The following is a 21,456-nucleotide window of genomic DNA, read 5'->3' as shown; positions in this document are numbered from 1 at the left end:
CCTTAGCTTGTCTTCCCTGAGTGTTTTCCTAGGCCGGTCTTACAGGGAATGTGGGGGTTGGGCTCTAAGCCAAGTATTGGCGTGTGCCTCTCTATGGGCAGTGGAGGTTTTTAGCCAATATCCCCCAGCCTGGGAACACATGTGCCCCCAGAAAATGTGTGGAATCTGTTTCCCCACCTCCAGCACACACACGAAGTCAAATACGGTGGAATGACTGCTGTTATTTTAGGTTCTACAAACTCTTAAATGGATTGATTTCTATCTCCATTATACAAGCACTCCTGGGTAACCTTTATATTCATGTGAGGATCAAAAGAGTACTCATTAATACTATTACCATACTTTTACTGAATTAACTCTTCTGTAACAGTATAATGGCCACACTTCTTAACAACTGCCTCTGTAAGGGTCTTGTAAGTCACAAATATTTATTATAAAGAAATTATATAAAAAATAATAACAATTACAACAACTATGTTGTTTATAACGATGATAGTGTTAGCATCTCCCTCTCATATTAAACAATACCCATCACTGGATTCCTTAGGAAGCAACGCCAATGCATTTTTGGACTCTTCTAAGTCTTCACCCAATGAAGCCTTTTTACTCACGCTGGTCCACCACAGCCAGAATTGCTGTTACTTTCATGGTTGACTGCCACGCTGTGATGTTCTGGGCTTTTTCTGGCACCATGCATCTATAATTTGTAGTCAAGTTTCCACGTACCGAGTCTGATTTCCAATATATTGTTCTCCAGAGCCAACAGAGGGGCCACTGGAAAGAGGCCACAAATAATCTGGTGAACCCAAACTGAATACCTGTTTAAGGAATGGACACATAACATGGAGTGGTAGACGGATGGAAGGACAACATCAATTCCTTTACTCCTGTAAAGAGAGAGGGGCAAATGGTGAACTAAATCCCAAAGAGAAAACATATTCACGGTAATAATAATGTTTAACAGTGAAAGAATCCAAACAAAAGGCAAATATAATATCTCTGGGAAGAAGACTTATTTCAAACTGTTTCTTTCACGTATATACCCTTAGTAGGAATAACATACTTAAAAATCTTCAACCAACCATAGTTATTTGCTCATAATAAACTTGGGAATCTTGAAGCATATTATTCACTCTCAGTGTTGAAATAATGCAATCTTGGAAGATGATTTGTAATTGAGGATTAAAAAAAGAATATTGTGGATTTATCTAACAATTTAAATAGAAATAAGAAATGTACCTTTGGGAAAGCTCTGCATAGAGAATGCTGGAGGAAATGCACTGAAAATAGGCAAGTGAGCAAGCTCCCTTGAGTCTGGGAAGGTGAGTACAGCACATTCAGAGAGTCTATGAAGTTATTACAAGTCACAGAAAGGTATGCAATTAAAGTGTCTTCCTAAGAAAAATATTCTTATTCAGGAATTTTTATCTTGATATTTCTATGGTCTGTGTGGTCACAGGAAGTCAAAGTTGTGGTGGTGGCTTAGAAGTTCTTTTCTCTCTGTCTGTAATTTACAGGGCATTGCTACAGATGGGGCAGCAGAGATCTGTGGTAAGCTATTCCATGGGGTGGGGGAGCAGTTAGAAATGATAAGGCCAGAAATCTAAAAGACTTTTAGACCCTCCCCTCCTAACTGGCAGACCTTTAAAGTAAACTAGCACAGGTATGTAACTAAGCCAGAAGATGAGAGGCAAATTTAAAGTCCATTTACTGTTACTGATCAGTCAAGGGGTAGGGACCACTCTGGCCAGGAACGGCAAGACCGTGGATGGGGTGGATGTGTAGGAGGAGCTGACATTTGCTTGTGACCTGAGAGGCAGGGGTGTGTTGCATAAAAGCCGACAGTGCTGGAAAGATGCAGTAGGTCCACAGCCCAAAAGGAGCTGTCATATTCAGGGAGGTCAGAGAGCAAGAACCAGAGTTAGTGATGCCACAGAGTCAGCAGTGTGGCAGCAGTGATATCAGTATCTGTGTCCATAACCCACCTAACCCTACATGAACTCATCTGCCTACAGGGGGCAGGTAAGTAGCAGAAATGTGTGGAGTGGGTGCAGCCACTGGCAAATTGGCAAGTGGACATCCTAAGGTAACACACTGCTCACAGTCACCATATTGGAAAGAGTGCCCCACACTGTCAGATCTCCTTCTCATTGCCAGAAATTAGGAGTTTATTAGCAATCAACCCAGTTAAAAACCCAGAAAAGATATCATTATAATGACAACAAAGGCACAGACTATTCAGAAATAAATTAATTAAAAATGTTAAGATGATTCTGATAAATGACTTAAAAAAAAGAAAAAAATATGATGATTGAATGAGCAGTAGAATGCACCATACTCTTCATTGGGCAGACTCAAGCTTGGGGGACATAGAACATTATTTCTCCAAAGTAAATTTAGAATCTGAATGCAAATTTAGTTAATAATCCAAAATGGATTTAAGAAAAATATCTGAAGGGTGATCGTATTGTTCTTCCAGAAATATACACAAATATACAAATAAAATAATGAGGAGGGAAGTTTGAACTTGCAGTGTTAGGGATATTCTGGAAAAAGATTAAATAGGACCAACTCTAGGAGGCATTAATCTATGGTCGTGGAAAAAGTATAGAAATAGTGCACTGAGAGTATGAATGTAATACAATGCATTTCAAGAATAGACGTGGATATATTTGAGATTTTAGTAATATTATAAAACTGACACTTCAAATCAGTGGATTCAAGTACTGGAGTAATTAGCTAAATCATTGGAAGACCTGGCACAGTGTCCTCACTTTTGTTATTAAAATAAATTCCAGATAATTTATTAATTAAAAAATAAAATACCAGAAATAACCCAACATGATTTAATCTGTTCAGATATTCAAACGAGAAGAACTTTCTAAAAAGCTTTTGGAACAAAGACCAATAACAGCAAAGGCCTAGGAACTCATCAAGGCCAGAAACGCCCACTGTAAAACAAAACTAACCCTCGCCCAACCCTCTCTCACGGCCCTGTGTTGCTCTCTGATACTTTCTACTCTTTCTTCTTCCCTTTAAAGTCCAGTCTCTTGGAGAAGTGCCTGCGCTGATGACTCCTCCAGGGCTCGGAGCCCTGCATCCCCCACGGCCCTCACCGCGGCACTGAGACAGGAGTTGCACTGCCGGTGGCTGCGTGTTTCAAACCAGTGGGCATTCTCAGCTCCTGTTTATTTGATTACCAGGTAGCTTTTGCCATGGACAAATATTTTCCTCTCAGTGGAGTGTTTTCCCCCCTTAATTTTTGTTTTACTTAAATAAATTTAAAAAGCCCAGGCAGAAAAGTGTGTGTGCACATATGCACACACACAGATACACACAGATCTGTTTTTTAAAGGCTACCTTAGTCCTCCTCCTCCCTTTCCCCAGTCTCGGCAATTAAAGGTGGGAATTAGCCCTTGCTTTTTTGCCCCACAAACCCCCCGTTTCTCACTATGCTCCCTTTAGTCAGTGTTCAAATCCCTCTTAAGCCAGGTTACAGCCTTCTCTGTGTTGCCTCAACTAGCTTTCTCCCAACTGCTCTGCTATTCTTCTCTCTCTTGGTGGATTTCTCGTCTCCCATTTGCCATGTTCATGGCCCTTTTCCCCAGGGCCTCGTCTTCAGTCCTCCGCCTGGCAGGACTGAATCGCCCCCACGGCCTCACCCACAGCTCCTCTGAGCTCCTGACTGGTGAATCCAGCTTAACAACAGACATCACCCCTCAGATGTCCCATAGACACTTTGCACTCAAACTGCCACACACAGAACCATCTTGAAATCAGCTCTTCCCCTTACACTGCCCCTGCAGATCCTCTTTCAAGATGGGTCACTGGAAAGTCACCTCAGCAGCTCTGCGGCCCGCCGCCCCAGCCCTGCAGTCCCTACTGCAGCAGTCATCACTTCTGCCTCCCATGTCCCTCTCCCTCTGCCCAGGGCCTCTCTGCAGGGGTGTGACACTTGTTGTCTGGGTTACCTGGGTTGTTCCCAAAACATCATTTCCCCCCAAAGTATGGGCCTCTCCCAAAAATAGTATCTTCCATTCTGCTGCTAGAATAACCAGATATTCTTCAACATAAATATTATGCAATTCTCTTACTTACAAATATTCCAATATATACCTGTTTCATTAAGGATACATTCAAGTCTAAGCACACAAGGCCCATCGTGACAGAGGCCATGTGCACCTGATATTCCCACCTATGGATCCTTTGCTCTAGCCCTACTTGTTGTTCTTCAGTCTAGCCGAGCCAGTTCATGCCGTGTACACTTATGTCTCTACCTCTCTGCATGAAGTGTCCACTCCCTCTACCACACATTAGAGAGCTAACTTCCTTTCACCTTTCAAAATTCAGTTCAAATATTTCTAGCTCTAGGAAGTCCAATTTGTGTTCACCTGGTTAGCAATCCATCAACTACTCGCCAAGTCTCGCCTGGCCTGGGGAGTGCAGACACCAAGTCTTATCTGTCTTGGTCTCCCCAGCAGCTGATACAGTGTTTGGCATAGCAGGTGCTCAGTGTTTTTTGGATAGATAAACGAATGAATCGGTAAAGAGATGAGAGGTCTACAATCCCCCCCAGTTACTCAGCTGCCATTTTGGGAAGTTCATTCTGCAGAGTTAAGGAAATGTCAGTGCAGGTGGTGGGCAGACAGAACAGAGGTGAGGGCGTGGGGGAGACAGGCCTGGTCCTGGAGAGCGCAGGAGAGGCGTGGGTGGGAGAGCACTGGAGAGAGAGGGAATGGACGGTTCGGGTGCAAGGAGATGTTGAAGAACAACTGATATTAACTGCAATAAATTAAATGGAGAACATAATATATGAAGGGAAGATCAAGTTAACACAGCAAGGGTGGAAAAGGCAGTACCAGAGACAAAGAGCTCTCACTTCATCCCTCACAGCATTTCACTTATGGCGCCCGCCCTCTGGGAAGGCAGCGTCAAATTTTTGAGAGACTGGTGTTTGTGCTGTGGGTGCTCTAAGTGCAAAACGGTATCTTATGGCTTCCAGATTTTAAGACTGATAGATTATTTCTCTTATGTCCCATGTCTGAGTTCTCAGACAGCAGGATCTTTCGCTGGTGTGGGGAGAGCTATTGTGGTTAACAACTCAGGGTTACTCTAATAATCTCAAAGGACAGTGGGGAATTCACTAAAACAAATAAAAGAGAAATTTCACTCAGAAAAAGCCATATGCCATATAGAACCTTGTGGGGGCCTTGGGGGCAATATTACCGCCAACTCATCTAACAGTTTTATGTGAGTGTGCTGAAACTCCAAGCTCAAGTCACTTAAACACATATGAGGCCCAGGGTCCAGGCTGTGGTGCTCCAGACAATGATGGGAGGATGAAAAGCCTGACTACAGCCTCCAACAGGATCAGTCCAGCCACGAAGCACAATGGACACGGACACGATCATGCACCATCAAGACAAGAATCAAGTGCAATTCATGCCTAGACAGGAGAGCAGATAATCTCTAAAAAGTGGAGGGGTCCCTGCCAAGGCTTGGCAAGAGTCCTTCCAGGCAGAAAAGCAGAGAAAGATACTTCAGGCGAAGGAGACTAGGGTTGGTGGCTGGGTGCGAGGCCTAACGAAGCACAGGTGGAGGACTCCAGGGTCATCTGTCAGTAGCTGTTCCCCTTCAGCAGCTAAGAGGCATAACTAAAAAGGCAGGTGGGGTGACATTAATGATCATGGGAAAAACTGGGAGGAGGAAACTGAGGTCAGGAGATCACCACCAAAGGCAATTTATTTTAGAGGAACAAAAATAATTCAAAAAGCACTTGGAAATTCTACCTCCCATGAATGAAAAGAACACAATATAAGTTTCACTCCAGCGTTGAATACAGAAAAACAGACTGCCTACTCTCAGAAATGGATTCAATTTTCTAATTCATCAGGGATTATTTAGATAATAGGAAAACAAATAAATCTGAACAATCTCTCTAGAATAGCTGTTACTCCATCCTGTTATGTAGGGAGAATGTAATTTAGGAAAAAGTAAACTCCCTCTATCTGTAGACTTATAAACAGGAAGCACAAAGGGGTGCCTTTGCAGACATGAACCCGCATGCATAAATGCAAAGCCTATTGACCCAAATCCTTTCTTGTCTCCTAAGCTTAAAAAAAAAAAAAACTACTTCAAGGCAGTGGTGAGCTGAAAGGGCTCAGATACAAAACGTGCACTTCATCAGCCTTCTAGTAGATAAAAGTGCGCCATGCATAATAGAAAAGATAACGTTTCCTATGGAAATCTATTTTGAGATGCAACAATTTAAAGGCAAATGAGAGCTCAAAACCAAGTTCAACCAAAGAGAAACCAAGCCCAAACAAATGTACAGAAATGGACAAAGACATTGGAGAAGGAGGGGATGTGTGCTCTACCGAAACTCCAGATCAACAAATTCATCTTGAATTCAAGCCAGTGATGTGCCATGAGGTCACTCAAGGAATCAGGCAGAAACCATATCAAAGGCAGGTGTGAGATGTGGAAGGGGTGACCCTGTGAACCTTGCTGCAATGAGGCAGGATGCCCTTGCGGGCTTTCTGCACAGGCCGGCTGGCTCACATGACTCTGTTTAGAAGGATATCAGCCAGCAGCTGTGCCACACGGGCTACAGCCCGAGCTGAGTCACATCTAGTAACGGTTCTGAGTTCATCTTCAAACGACATGACCAGAAGGATCTGAGAATCAATGGTGGAGACGTATCTGAATGAGTATTCCATTTCATTCCTTGGCAGTAAACATTCAGCTTTGTACAACATAAATATTGACAAAGATACACACAGGCACCCTATTTGAAAGCCTGACTGCATAATTGCATCTAATGGAGAAAAGCGGGCTCCGTGTCGGTATGCTAGGTCATTGTTTGGCTCGGTAACCGATGCTTCTGAGACCCAAAGCATATTCTAGTATAACCGACAGCACAGAAATCTCCACTGATGACTTACTCATTTCAGGGTATTCATAAAATAACCCCAGTTTGCCCATGGGATACAGACGGTTGTCCCATTCCCATCGTGGGGTGGTCTGTTCTGCTTCTGGAACTGTGGCACCATTAGATTAATGACCCAGCTGTCAAACAGATCAAATTATAAGGCAGGATATTATCAGACCAAGGTCATAAAAGTATTACTGACATTTCAAGCTGAACACATCATCTTCCCAAGAATTTAATTTCTTGTTTTCAGGATAAATTTCTTTTTATTGCTGCCTCCCTACCCTCAAAAATTGTGAAAACTAGTCCTGACCACGTACCTTGGGTTTACCAAAATTGTTAAGACTACTGCTACTTTATCTCCTACCTCCTTTTCAGGTGGGCATTTTAGGTTTTAGAAGATGCCTTCCCTCATTTGTCTTTTTTACCCCCATTTCTCTGCTATTATCCACCATGGCCTTTCCAGTCTGAAAATCTCACAGAAAATAAGTAAAAGACAGAAATACAGGGTCTGTGAGCCGGTGATAAGTGCTGCGGAGGAAAATAAAGGAGGGTGAGGAATGTGTGCTAGGGAGGAGTGGGGATGGGGCAGTGACCTTTGAATAAGGCAAAGAAGGAAACAAAGGGGTGGGCAGAGGAGGGGCAGAGGGAAAAGTGATTACAGGCCTGGAGGTCTCTCACGCTGGAAAGACAGCATGGAGACTGGTGTGGGCCACAGTGAATAGGAAATAAGTGGTGGTTTTGGGGGTGGAGCCTTAGAGGCTGCCATGAGGATGTGGGCATTTTTCCCTCTGAAGGAATTGCGGAGCCATGGAGGGTCACCGAGCAAAAAAGTGATACTCTAACGTTCGATAGAACAGGTCCAAGACCCTAATTTAAGCTGAACAAATCAAAGGCCAGAGAAGTGGCATGCCACCTCAAATTCAGTGCAGAGCTTGAAAGAAACACAGCCTCGACTCGCAGCCCAGTGCTCTGCCCCCTTCTGGATGCTGTCCCACAGAGCTGACTCTAACGTTATGTTTTTTCCTCACTCAGAGGCTTGTGGGCCAACTGAATGCTTTCCCCTTTTTCAAATGGCAATTTTTCCTGAAAGGAAATCAGAGTTGGCAGTGAAACAAGGCATGGACCTGTAGCCTACAGAGCTGTTGTCCCTGAAAGCAACAGCTGGCGCGTGGTTTACTCGTGGAGTTCAGCAGAAGAGACAGAGCAACAACAGACAACTTAGCGTCTGGCTGAGCTTCGACTGACTGCACTGCACGTTTGGATGGATTTCAAATTTGGACAGTGAGGCGGCTTCACATGAAAGGCAGGTGTATACATCATACATGCCCACACGTCTGTATGCATACACACGTAGACACACACAGAGCATATGATGTGACTTGTAAAGAGCTGCCTCTGCTTGGTTTCCCACGGCCTCTAATCTCAGCATTAAGCTTTCACTGGCCATGCTCCCAGGTTTGCTACGAGATTTCTTTGCAATGGAACATGCCCTTCGCTTCACAAACTTTCCCCACTTCTTTCAATGACATTAGGGGAAGAGCAGGGAGCACTGGGAAGTGCTGGGGATATGGACTCGAGATACTCCTGAATCTGAATCCACACTTCATGGCTTATTTTTTATTTAACTTTATTTACATTCAAAATGCAACTGTTGCAGATCTCAGAAGATGATTTACACTCACTGCTATGGCAGAATGTTGCGGTTAGTAGACCCACCACTGGATCCTCTTATTCAACACATTCTTCCAATAATTCAGATATTACTGTATCACAAATGCCCATTTCTATATTTTGATATCTGCTTTCCAGTATAATTATCTTCCTTCTTTATTCTCTAAATCTTATGATTTTAAAACATATTTCTGAGAAGTGTTCCACAGGCACTTTGCATATGGTAATTTGATAAAGAGATCCTGGAGATCAAAACCACATTTAAATCCTGAGATAAACTCAACTGTGTCATATACATGTCTAGGTTTAGTCTGCTTACTTTGTTACTTTGTTTAGTAATTTTTGTTTCAAACAACAAGATCCTTCTGTATAGCACAGGGAACTACACTCAATAACTTTTAATAGCCTATAGTGGAAAAGTATATGACAAGGAATATATATATATATATATATATATGAATCACTATGCTGTACAGCAAGAATTAACACAATATTGTAAACCAACTATACTTTCAACAAAAAAAGTTGAAATAAAATTGAGAGATGAAACTTCAACTGCCCAGGCTGCTGTCAGGATGAAATGATTCAAAGCAGGCCAGGTATTAGCAACCCCCCTGACACATCAAAACCCCATGGGGGATCTTCCTTTTGAGCAGCACTGGCTAACCGGCTGTGGTCACCTGTAAATAGGGTTAAAGTCACTTAGACCCTTGGCTTGGGATCACCGTGGCCACAGGGTTGGGGGTCACTGCAGCACCTACGAGAATGATGGGGCCAGCCTGCTGCTGAAGCCGCTCCCCAGGCCACAGCCCAGAGCACTGCAGGCAGGTCTGAGGTCCGGCCGGGGGCGCGCAGCTCCACAGCCACTCGGAGCCCTGCGGTGGGGGTGGTGCTGGGACCATGCTCGTCCATCACCCTCCCTATCACCCAGACTCGGGATTCTCCTGGGGGAATTTTTCTCTGCCTCATACTTCCTGTCTCAGCCTCTTGTGGAATCCGGTCCATGCCACAGGGAAGCAGGGCTTTAACCCTCCGGGACCTAAATCAATCACGGTATGGATCCAGGGTGAAACTTCCATGTTAAATCACCTGGCGCTCCCTTCTTGTGCTGAAATGCCCTCCCCTGTCGATGGCATTAGGTCGTATTAGAAGTCCCGACTTGCTTGTCCTTAGCTAAGACTCTGAGCTTCTTGCTCAGTCTTCCTGAGTGGAACCACTCATCTGTGGCAGAAAAGCTTGGGCTCTCGTCTACCTATCATTGTCCACGGTCTTTTGGGTTTTCTGTTGGTTTAAGGTTCTCGTGCAGGGATATCAATTTGCACATGAGAAGCACCTGTAGACATTTAAAAAAATACAGACACTGGATCCTCCCCCCTCTCCAGCCAAGGCTGGAAGCTTTCTTCCTCTAGCAGGGGTTACACAATCATTTCCTTGGGAATTGACCACACATATTGGCATAATCATAGAAAATTGCCCTTTACACTGTGCTTGCCACGTGGCATTTTCTACTTCATGTTGTCTTTTTACCTTCATTATCACATTTAATCCCTGAATTATAGATTATCACCATTTCTGTTGAGGACACTCCTACTTGCTAATCTTGAATACAAGTATCTTTGATTCTCTTAATCTATTTCATTCCTGAGTTTCCTTTTCCTGAATTTAAAGAGTGAATTATGGACACATGTATTTAAGATTCTCTTATTATATGTATCTGACTCATCCTCTAACCAAATCATATCTGGAGAAGAGAGATTTTCTCTTTTAAACATTTGCTTTTTCTTATTATATAGTAGTGCATACACACAGTGGAAAATGTAGAAAACATATAAAGTAAGAAAATTACAGCCATACATTATCTAAACACCAAAGGACAATGCTATGTCATTTTGGGCATTTAATTATTTTTCTTAATATTTTATCATAAAATTTCCCTAGGAAAGTTGCTTAACCCTGGAATTGTACTAGCCTTTTGTCCAGTACAGAATAACATTCCCAGAAATGACCCCAACATCAAAATAGTATGTGAGGCTGGGAAGGCCACAGGGCACTCAGCTTATTCTCTGAGTCCTACAAAGAATGCTGTTAATTCACTGATGTTACGCATTCGATGCCTGTGAGTCACTCACTCACTCAGCTGGCTTGGACTGAGACCTACGTTATACCAGGTGCCAATCCAAGTGCTGGGGAGACCCCAGAGGGAGCCTGGATCACGGCATCACTCTCCTTCTTCATTTACTCCCAGATTCCTACTCAAGAAACCCACATGGGATTGGGGGGGTGGAGGCAGGTGAGATATAGTGAAATTCATTTCATTATGTTCCTTTAGACATATTTGAATAGCATGAAAATAGTCGCTAATTTTGATAAGTTTTCTTTTCCCTTCCTATGTATTTTTGAGGATGGGTATAGCTTTGGTGCAGCAAGAGTAATTGATAGATCTTTGGTATGTTAGGATTTTATATGAAAAATTAAGAATGAAACTGCACTTAAACAAAGAGAAGAGGCAGTGAGGAAAACACAAGCCACCCTCGAACTTGGCTACAATTCAGAATTCCTGGTTTTCAAAAAAGGAAATCATAATTCAAAATAAATTCCCTAAATATTTTAGCCCATATTAGAAATACATGGAGGCAAAGTTCAGCTCACTGGAACCTAGAAAAATGTGCTTACTTAAGCGAAGGTATAAACAGACCACAGATACTATAATGCATCCTTTAATTTAAACTAGTTCATGTGAGCAAGTTTCATTTCACATGAATTGCTCAGTACCAGTTTAGGAAATATATCCTTCTTGATTGGTAAAAATAGCTCACGGATAACCAGATTCAACAAAATTTAGTGTTCAATAATTTACTTATTTCCTTCAGGAAATGCTTTTGAGTAATCTGAGTTAAGTATTTCCTCTATCTGATCTATTTCTTTTCACAGAGAAAAGTAGTACTATTTGCACATGACCTACTTTTACTCCTCTGGAAATATCTGACTGTGAGCTCAGGGTAAGTGTTGTCTACTGCACAGTAGGGAGAAAAAAAGATTCATTTCACAGCGAAGATCAGAATCTTTTTTTGAGGGGCGTAGTGAGCTGGGGGACAAGGGAAATGCCTTTGGTTTCGAGACAGACCCCAGGAATCCATACTGAAGCTGAAAGATGAAGCCCTTGTGAAGAAATGTGGAAGGACACACTGACACCCAAAGGTGTTCACTCTGTAAAAACACAAAGAAAGAAAGAAAAAATAATTTAACTGCCCTATAAAGAGAATGGACAGAAACTTGGTAATAAGGGAGAGAGAAGGAAGGTTAGGGAATGGAGGAGAAACAATGAAAGGGAACTTGGATGCGGTGGGCAGAATAGCAGGTTTCTGGAGCCTACAATGAAGGATGATAAGAAAAAAAGTAAAGTTTAAAAAAGTTACAAAGTTTTAAATAGTTTAAAAATTAAAAAACGAAGTTAAAAAATAAATTTTTTTATAGTGGCATGGAAGATTTTAAAATCATGGAGGTTTTTTATTTCAAAATTCAAGTTGTTTGAGTTTCTCCCCCATTCTCCAAACAACAGTAAGACCTGCTTGTGTAAGTGGTTTTGGGGGACACCACAGAGAGGGGCGAGCTCAGCAGTTAGGTTGGCCAGGAGCAGAATGCTGGTGTGGAAGGCAAGACAGAAGAGAGTTCAACAGTTTCATGAAAACAGAAACTCAAAGCCAGAAATTATCTTAAAAAGGTTAGTGTGGTAGGCAGAAAAATGTCACCCCCCAATATGTCTATGTCCTTATCCCCAGAACATAGGAAGAGGTCAGATTCCCTGGCAAAGGGTACCTATGGTTGCAGATGTGGTTAAGGTTGCTAACCAGTCGACCCTAAGAGAGACCAGCTGGATTATAGATGTGGGCCCAGTGTAATCACCAGAGTCGTTAAAGGAGGAAGAAGGAGGCAAAAGAGGGGAGAGAGGAGAGGAGATCTGACCACAGGATCAGAGTCAGAGGCACACAAACATGCTGACCTTGAGATTGAGAAAAGAGGTCACTGGCCAAGAGATGGAGGTGGCCTCTGGAAGCCAGAAAAGTCAAAGATACAGGTTCCCCTGAGACCTTCAGAAACAGCCGTGCCAACACTTTGACTTCAGCAGGCTTCTGCGTTCAAGAAAACTACAAGTTTAAATTTGTGTTGTTTAGTGGAGACTTTTTCTTTTTTCTTCCTACTACCATGATGTTTGGGGATACTAGTTACAACAGCAACAGAAAGCGAATACAGTAAGCTCCTTGAAATGTTCAGAAATTGCAGATAACACTGGACAGTCCACTTTGATGTGGGATTGGGCTTATGTGAAAATCAAAAGGACAGTGTGACCTTGGCTAACATCTGCTTTTCTCATTTTTAGGAAGAGAACAATAAGTCAAAATCTCTGTAGTTATTATTTTAGACAAGTGTTTCTTAAAACGTTATGTAACCCTGTGCCTTAGGAACCCAAGAGAGTCTCTGTTCTTAGACGAACATGGATTCAGAGAGATAGGGTTTTACATCTGAGTCCCACAGTGGTCTCTTATTGGCAATGAGAGCTTGGGCAAATCAGTTACCCTCTTTAAGCCACAGGATCTTCATTTGCAAAAGGAAGATAAGAATAAGGATTGTTTGGGTGATTAAATTGTACACACACACACACACGCACACATACATATATGTACAACATTTAATACAGTGACTAGCACATACTAGGCACTCAACAAATTCCTGTTATGGATTTTTAAATGCATATATAAAAGGAGGAGAAATTTGCAGGAAGTTGTGGGAAAACTTAGTTCATGGCCCCAAAAAGGGCCATCTCTCAATGGGCTCTGATCCGTCAGTCCCCAGTGGTGGGCTAATAAGCAGAGACTATAGCACTTGAGGATTTATGTTAAACATAAAAAGGAAGGCATTTAAACATAATTATTAAACAGCAGGTACGTTTATACTGTTGGCTGTATCATCCTATCTGGAGAGCTTTAATAAGCAGAGAGTCTCCCCTGTTCTAGAGATGGCCAAGCAGGAAAATGACGTGGGTTGGTGGGCCGTTCTCACCCCAAGAACACATGACTGAGTACTCACAGAAGCAACACCTCTTGTATGTTATTCCAGATGGACTGTCCTCCCATGATTATTGTCAGCTGTGTCATCAGTTCAAGGAGACAGCCACTTGGGTCACACTGGAATATTAGAAAGAAAATCTCATTTAAATTTTAGATAGCTCTAACATGAAATAAAGTCATTATTTTATGCCTAAAAAAATCAAAGGAACAGAGAGTAAAGACACTCTTCATTGGGCAACTAAGAGAAAACCTGAAACAGATTAGACTGTCAGAACACAAAGCTGTATTCACACCTCTTCATTTCTGTATTTTTACAGGGAATACATCAGATCTCATGGATAAGTCACAAATCTGCCCTTAAAGAATGTGATGTAGAAACACGAGGAGTAGTAGTTGACAAAATGGAACAAGAGCACCTTCATGGCTGGGTTTTTCTCATAGTCAGTCTGGTCCTTGGGAGCTCTGCAGCTAGAATAAAGAAAAGGTAAGTCTGTAAAACTGTGAACGGCTTTGAGACCCTAATCAAAGCCATGGACACATGAGTTAACACAATAAATATGTATGTATGTATGTATGTATATATATATATATATATATATATATATATATATATATATATATATAACGCAATTCACACTGTTTTCATATCAGCTGTTTTGAATTTCTTAACATATCCACTATGTTAATTCCAACTGTACACAGTGTTGTAAGAGTTTCTCCCACTAAGAACGCAATATCCCACAAGGCAAAAAAAAAAAAGTCATCCGTTCCTTAAAATTTATAAGCACAACAGTATCCAATGGGCAAGAACTGTCCTCTGTCAGGTGTAATTTGAAAGAAAGCTACTTCTAAACATCCTGCTAAATAATATTCTCTTGTCTCCCTGAACGGCAGTAAGGTAGGACTATTGAAGAAGACAAACAAAACACGGGGCAACTTGCTAGAAGCATTTGGGGAACAGAAAACGGGTCATCCTCCTAGTTCAGAATTTGAATTGGTCTTAGTATTTTCAGAAGATGACCACTGAGCAGACCACTGGGAGAACCACCCAGCCACATGCAATGTGTGGGAAGCACTTAACTTAGGCCGCTAAGCCGCTGGGTGGGATACAAGCCAGAGAGAAGAAACATTTATTATAGAAGCCGCAGCTGATGAAAATGGAGCTACACTAACAGGAACAGCATGGGGGGAAGACACATAAAACTGTGATTATCTGTCCTCTCCGTAACGCACAAGCAAATCTCCCACTGGAACCACGACACTCTTCCACTTATTTGCAATACAGAGACTATTTACTTTCAACAGTAGGGTACATTATCTAATGTAATTGAAATTATTATTAAACACTGACATATTTACACAGAGCTTGGACATTCTAAAGCGTCCTTTGTCCCTTTTACTAATGCAAAAATGGAGCTAATTCACTTCTCATATAGGCTAGAGGAAATACGTTTACACTTGAAGTTAACTAAAGACTGTAATGTACTGCAATTGAAGTGCCTAAAAGATAGTCTCTGTTTTGACCTGGTTCTAAAACTTGTGTAGAAATTATCTCAGCTGCAGGAGGAGCTTACCAGAGTCAGTCATCATGACTGCCACTTTCTCATATATGGCGTTCAGGGTCATGAAGATGATAAAACTGATGAGGGAAGCAGTGATGGGCGTGGCCCACCTGCACAGTCAGGTACTTTTGGATTGGGTCTGTTCCACTCAGGTTCTTGGGAAGTTTTGCAGGAAATACAGTGAACAGTGAAAGTCCGTAGACAATGATCCCAATAACTGAAGCAATGGTCAACAGGACCTGACAACCCAAAAACCCAGCAGCATGAGACTCACTAATGATCGTATTTTTACACAGAAAACTTGCCCCCAACCCAGCTTAAACAGAAAACATGCATGTGTTGTAAACCTCACATAAACGTGAGATGTGATATAAATCACACGTAAATGCATAAGAGACGTGAATATCAGGCATGTTAAATTTTAGGGGAGGAGGAATGCAAGATGTCAAAAAGAATGAGTGCATCCACTAATGTAATACGCTGACAGCAGGAGCCTCTGTGTGCAGGGCGTAGGGAATATATGGGAACTCCAATTTCTGTGAATTTTTCTGTAAACCTAAAACTGCACTAAACAAGGAAGCCTGTTAAGTATATTTTAATGGGTGAAAATGGGGTAACTATTGGCATGTTCTTTTGGAGGGAAGTCTGTGATAGCAGAACCAATGAAAGTATCCCTTCTACATCTGTAGAATTACTTAGGTTATGAACTAGTTGTAACCCATGAAGGGGATATTCTTCCTTTCAAGGGAGAACCTATCACCGATTCAGGGGTCAGCAGGTACTAGCTGACGTCTTCATTCTGAATAGGACCAGTGAAGCTGTGGGCATGCCCTGAGGGAAACAGTGGAAGTGACAGCAGGTCTCTGCTGATGAAAGCTTCACATGCTTTTCATACTCATTGAGATCTTAAAGTGGCAGTTATTCCTACTCCCTGCATTTGCACAAGATTCATGTCCCTGATCCACTGTAGATCTGACTGCGTGGACCCAAGGGCAGCGGGGTTGTCTGAAGCATAACTTGCACGTGGCTGATAGGGTTTCAGTTCCTCACTAGGCAGGTTTTTTTCTGGCCACTGAAGAATGCACATTAAAGATCCCATTTTTAAACTGTTTTCCTTCCATCTACCTTCTTGGTCATAGTCCAGAAGCATGTACTCAGTGTCCCTGGCTGCTCCTGATGGCTGCCCCAGAGAGAAAGCTACAAAGAATGTGAATTTCAGGACTAAGTGAACCACATCATGTTATTTATAGTAACAGTGGGCCGCTGGCTTGCACCTGCAGGGGAGAGCAGTGGGAGTGTTTACAAGCACCTCCCGGAGCCACACTCCTGCATCTGGATCCCAGCTCCGAAGCTAGCTGTGGGGCCTTGTGTAAATTTCTTAACCTCAAGGGGCTTCAATCTCCTCACCCATATAATGGGGGAATAACAATAGCAATTTATAGGACTATTGTGATGAATCAATTATTTACTAATTGTGAAAAAATTTGAAACATTAACCACAGGCATGTGAAAAACTCTACCTAAGTATTAGCTACAAATATGGTGACCAAAGTCTTAAAAAGGTGTTTTTCTTAGTTTTTAAGCCATCAGTTTGTAGAGAAAGCATTTTATTTTCTCCTCTACTCTCTTTCATCATCCTTTTCTTCACAGTTAAATCTTCATGCTTGTGAAAGGAATAACTTTTTGGTGTGTGTGTGATTAAATGTGAAAATTAGTTAAGGCTGAGAAAAATGTATTATAGAAGGTATATTAAGCCTTCCTCTCTTGTACAGCACATAAAGGCCATTTAAATAGTATGCATTTTTTAAAAGTCTGCATAATAATTTTTTAATTATGTATTAAGTAAACATAATAGTTAAGATTCCTTAAATGCTTACTATTGCTTCAGCACACATCTATTTTTCAAAATCCTCACAATCACCCTGTGGGGAAGGTAATATTATATCTCTTTTACAGATGAGGAAATAGAGCCACCTGGAGATGATGCAATTTGCCCCAAATGAAGCAACTTTAAGTGAAAGTACTGAAATACTCAGAGAACCCAAAGACACACTAACTGTATAGCACTGTCTCCTACATGGTCTGTAAAATAAATTCTAATTCATTTCAGAACTTTTACAAACTTGACACATTTCCATTATTCTTTGAAACACTTAATGGGTTCAATATTTCTTAAGAAACAGGAAAGCTTTCCATTCTCCTTCCTCAAGTTTCTTCTTATTTATCATCTTTTCTGATCATAAATTTAACATTTGCTCATTAAAGAAAATTTGAAAGTACTCAGTAGTGGACAGAACTGCTGTCCTGGATCTGTCCCCAGTCTTAGAAGAGGACCCAGAACTTGCTTTAGGATAAGTAACCTCCATTTTGTTTCTAGTCCTGTGATTTAAGCTCGATTGACCCACTCTTTCTGAAGCACCAGAAGTAGATCTCAATTGGTTTAAGACAAATAATACCCCTCATTCTATTGGCCTCGCACATGATTGGAGAATTGGCAAATAACCCAGGAAGAGCCACTATTATGTGAGGAGATACGTGCTGGTGCCCATGTGAATCATAAGCTTCCTCTATCAAGAGAGGAAGCTGCCAAAAGAGACCTGTCTTGGTTTGGATGGATGATCTGGGATACTGAGTGCCCAGAAGCATCATGCTGAGATATCTTTAGATACAGAATGAAGACAGGACAAAAGCAGACCTTGACATCATCTGGGCTAGAGTATCTCTCCTTGACTGAAGCCAGACCTCAGACCTGAGGTTTTCATTTACAGGAACCAATAAATCCCACGCATCCCCATTTTTTGGTTGTTGTTTAAACACATTGGAGATTGATTTTGTCACCTACAATCAAAAGACTCCAACTCTGAAAATGAATAAAAAATAATAATGAATAATGCTTCTACCTATAGACATAATTCCTTCAGAACGGTGCATTGTTTGTATATTACAAATCATTTTATATATTAATTTTATTCTCAAATCTATCATAAGCATAACACTTTGACATGTCATAAAATATTTTCATCGACACACTTTTTCGTGGCTGCATACTATTCTACTTTGTGAAGTGTTGGAAGAATATTTTGGCTGAGATTTTATATATATATATATGTCTGTGACTTGCATCCATACTGAATTTTCCCTGCCATTTTGAAATAATTACTGATTAAAAGTTTTTCAAAGCTGAATTAGTGGATTAAAACATATGAATATTTTTGACTCTTGATATCAACTGCCAGACTGCTTTCTAAGAAGGCTTGAGGAGTACACCAGAAGTTAACACAGCATTGTAAATCAACCATACTTCACAAAAAATTATCCAGTAACCTAGGCATGGGATTGGTGATCACTGTCATTTTATCCTCATAAACAGAGCTGTTTCACTTGAGAGGTGGAAAACTATTTCATTTTGATGTGCACTGAGTGAATTACCATTGAAGTGTGACATCTATTTTTTCCTTTGTGAATGTGTGTTCATCTTCTCTGCCTTCTACGCTCCTGAGATATTTTGATGTTACATTTGAAGTGATCTGAACTCTCTATGTATTGAAGGAATTAGCCCCTTGTCGGATTTGTAAACAAATAACATCCTCTGGTGTTTTGTTTAAAATTAGGATGCTTCTGATGCATGGAAATCTTTGTATACTTTCCTCTGAAACTTACTGTTCATCTAGAGGTTGTATACTCATCCATATTTATTTCTAGTTTTTTTTTCTAATTGTGTTACTTTTTAAATGTTTCTGGAATTTATCATAATATATGGTTCACTGTATGATTTCAATCTTTTCTTTTCCCCCCAAGTAGATAACAAGTGCTCCATTCACTGAATAACCTTTATTTATCTCCCTGATTTGTAATGTCTTCCATCTCTTATATTAAATTATTATTGATATCAGAGCCCATATCTGGACTTCCTGCCCTATTTTCTAATCTGGCTATTCTTGAACTAGTAAAACTCTCATTATCTTATTAATTATTATATTACTAATATGATTTTATTCACAATAAACCCAAATCAATTTTATAACTTCTGATATTTTGGAGATATGATCTTTTAATCTAGAATCATGTGATTAAAGAAACTTTTATATCTTTCAGTAGTTTCTACTTTTATTTTTAGATAGTTCCTACTATCCTTTTGTTAGGCTATTCTTAGATATTTTACCTTGGTTGTTACTGTTGGAAAATTTTAGAACCCTTAATGCCTCCATCTGGTCTCTTAATCAGACCCTGGAGAATCCTAAACCACTGATCTGATTTGAACAAATGAGGTGAAAAGAATTGGGGGAAGCACTGTGTACAGAAGAGACTGTGGAACCTCCAGAGTGGCGCCCTGCGTTGGCTCAGATGTTCTCTGGAAAAAGTTTTCTCTATGAGACTACATAGTTCCCAGCTTGACTTTCATTTTTCTCAGCATTTCACATTAGATTTTAAAAGTCTGTGGTAGGTTCTTACACAGAAAAGAGCACTTGCACAAAGGTTTATATGTATACACCTTTCCCCGGGTGGTAAATGGAACACGCTCTTCTTCCTAATTAAAAAAGCATGTTCAGTCAATCAAGGGATTACACCAATGAAATGATATTTCTCCTAACTGGTCACTAAATCCTAAACATAATATAAAAAAATAATAATTTTCAGACATAGCCTCCTTATTTGTAAATGCATGGGATTTTTCCTGTTTTTTCTTTTCTTTTCTTTTCTGTTAACGATGTCAAACACACAACAAAATATGTACAGTGTTCGTTTAAATACTATTTTTTGAAAATGCACATGTGAACAGTAAACTGTTTCCCTGCCATGGTCTGAGCACCTGACGAGGCCAAGATTTAAAGCTCTATTCCTTAGTTTGCCTTTGATCTCAGAAGTGACGGTAGTGGCAGCTTAGAGTCTGTGCAGGACAGAAAGTATCACAGGTGTCTGCAGCTAAATGGTCTCCACTGTGTGTTTCTTCGTTGAGCTTTATGTGTTAATTAGCTACAACTATGAAGTTTAAGAGTTTCCATTTTAGAGTTTATATTTAGAATTTTTTAAGAGATGAAATCAGTAAGACTCAAGATTTACCTGGATTATAAAACCAGATATAGTATAATAATAGCTGTAACTAAGTACATGGCCCTTCCTCTGTGCCAGGAAGCCTTCCAAGTAGATTCTGTACATTACTTCGACCCGTCCTTACCACTGTCATGAAGAAGCAACTCTCTTTTTCTTATTTTATAGGAAACTATGGCACAGAGAAGATAAGTTGTCCAAAATCACTCAGGAAGCAAGCTGCTGTGTTCAAATATGAATTTAGGCAACTTCATTCGCAAGATCTCACTACCACAAAGCTGGCCTCTCTAAACAATGGAGCATGCTTTCACAAGTAAAGCAAAATACTTCAAATAAAAAACTAAAAAAAAACATAATAAGGAAATTTTTTAAATAAGGAAGAACGATAAAGTTAAATGAGTCTTCATCTTCAATTTTTCAACAAGCATGTTCCAATGAAAATTTAAACTTATTAGCTGGCAATTTTAAATTTAAACTTGGCAGTTTAAATGACCAAAAACTTTTCTTCACTATTTTTTGTATGCTGCCAATATGATAAGTTTTTGTTTTTCAGGACTCAAAAGCATTATGAAAATCTAATTTTGTCTAAGTTTCAGCTTTCATCTCTGAATGTACAGTCTTTCACCAATATATGCTTTACCCCCATCTTCAGTTGTAAACAATGGGAACAATTCATAATGGGGATTATTAGAAGCTTATTACATTGTAAAGACAGATGTCACTTTCTATTGGTAGCTGAACCTCATTTTTTTCCATTTATAAAAAGAGGAGTTTGACCTGCTCCCTCCAGACTTTTTCAGTGCCAACATTCTGTAGATCTGTGATTCAATTTATTAAATCTATATTTGGAGACATTTTCAGATGCTCCTAGTAAAGGCATTTTTTTCCCAAGTGTTATTCATGCTCACAACATACTGTCCTGCTGCTGCTGACTGCAAGCACCAGCAGCTCTGAATTATCTCAGCTGATGGAAAGAAGCAATAATACAGATGACTCAGAAATCATCTTTTCATAGCTCTGAAATGTTGATACAAAGATATATAGTTTTATTTTTTTAATTTTGCAGCAGAAGTGGCAGCAATAAATTTACATTTCCAATTATGTAAAATGCCTTGCTCAAACACTGCTCAAACACTGATGGCACCTCAACAAATGTTTCCCTGCTTCTTCTACC

General features: G+C 40.5%; 1 long non-coding RNA gene across 3 annotated transcripts in view; it reads right to left on the bottom strand.

Moving 5' to 3' along the window:
• Window positions 1-709: 709 nt before the first annotated feature.
• The window catches only part of LOC140693104 (uncharacterized), a 47,743-nt gene continuing 26,996 nt past the window's right edge, over window positions 710-21,456 (bottom strand). For 2 of the 3 annotated variants that reach the window (XR_012068760.1, XR_012068761.1), the window contains 3 exons: window positions 13,965-14,139; window positions 13,691-13,788; window positions 710-887 (listed from right to left, as the gene is read on the bottom strand). This is a non-coding gene — a long non-coding RNA (uncharacterized lncRNA). Of the gene's footprint in view, window positions 888-6,944; window positions 7,069-13,690; window positions 13,789-13,964; window positions 14,140-21,456 lie in introns of all 3 variants that reach the window. The other variant, XR_012068762.1, reaches the window with a different exon arrangement.

The sequence above is a fragment of the Vicugna pacos genome, unplaced genomic scaffold, assembly GCF_048564905.1.
Source record: "Vicugna pacos unplaced genomic scaffold, VicPac4 scaffold_19, whole genome shotgun sequence".
Lineage (NCBI taxonomy): Eukaryota > Metazoa > Chordata > Mammalia > Artiodactyla > Camelidae > Vicugna > Vicugna pacos.
This window is presented reverse-complemented; position numbering and strand designations above follow the sequence as displayed.